The following is a 1,154-nucleotide window of genomic DNA, read 5'->3' as shown; positions in this document are numbered from 1 at the left end:
AAGTACATGACTGTGGGATATGAGAGATGATGGAGAAGCTTAAGGCTGACCTCATAAAATTCTTTCCTTTAAACACAGTGCACACAAAACAAATCTACTTTCCCAGTCACCTCAGCCCCATCCCTGCCTGCAGTTCACACTCTGTAGTCTATTAGCAGCTGGTTAAGCAGCACAGGAGGGGTTTGATGAGGTATAATGCTGATAAAAGCAATTGTTGCAATCCTTCGAGCAGCTGTAAAGTGGTTTTGTTTGTTGTTCTGGGCTTTTTTTTGGTTTTGTTTTTCGTTTTTTTTTTTTTTTTTTTAACTGCAATGTTTGTGGAAGGCTGGGAGGGTTTATTTGGATGTTCAGATGTCTTTCTGTAGTTAACACAGCTGTGGGAACAGGCAGTGCTTATACAGACGTACTGTGCATATCACTAGAAAGATTACTAGAAAAGGTTGAAACCAGATGGGTTGTTTTCCCTAACAAGCCTCAGTTTAGGGGGCAGGCTGCTTAGCACCCATAGGCTTGTTCCTTATCCTAATTAGAGCCTGCTGGGGAAGACAAAACCCCCAGCGAGTAAATCAGTGGTTTTCTGGGAGATAGGAATATGCACTAGCTGCGTGGGGGGCAGGTCTCCTCCTCCAATGGCTGACGTGGAGCCGAGTTTTAACACCAACACTGAAAATTCAGAAAATGCTCAAGAGAAGAGCCTAGGAACGGGTTCAGGAGATGCAGCAGCAGGTTTAGTGAGAAGGAAGAAGAGGAGAAGAAGAAAAGGATATTGGAAATGGAGGTCCAAGAAGAAGACAAAGTTTCACATGCCAGAAGAATTTCTGACGTTTGAAGTAGGTTTCTTGAAAGTTTGGTGGAAAGAGAACTATTGGAAATGTTGAAATTTAGCAAAGATGACTTGGTAGCTGTGGAGTGTAAGCCTGGAGTTGATGTGTTTGTGAGAAGTTATGATAGAAGAGGAGGATTTTGAAGAACTAGAGAGGGAGATTAATTAAAAGGGAGATTAATTCTACTTACTGGAAAAACAGAAGAGGGAGATTTGAAAGAAATTTTTGTGTGGAGGTAATGGAATGGGGGAGAAAATGGCCTATGCCCTACCAAAAAATTGAGGAGGACCAAAAGTCCTTTTTTTAAAAAAAAAATTTTTTTTTTTTTTT

The sequence above is a fragment of the Pyrgilauda ruficollis genome, unplaced genomic scaffold, assembly GCF_017590135.1.
Source record: "Pyrgilauda ruficollis isolate IOZ18807 unplaced genomic scaffold, ASM1759013v1 scaffold170, whole genome shotgun sequence".
In the NCBI taxonomy this organism is placed as follows: domain Eukaryota; kingdom Metazoa; phylum Chordata; class Aves; order Passeriformes; family Passeridae; genus Pyrgilauda; species Pyrgilauda ruficollis.
Note: the sequence above shows the minus strand (reverse complement) of the source record.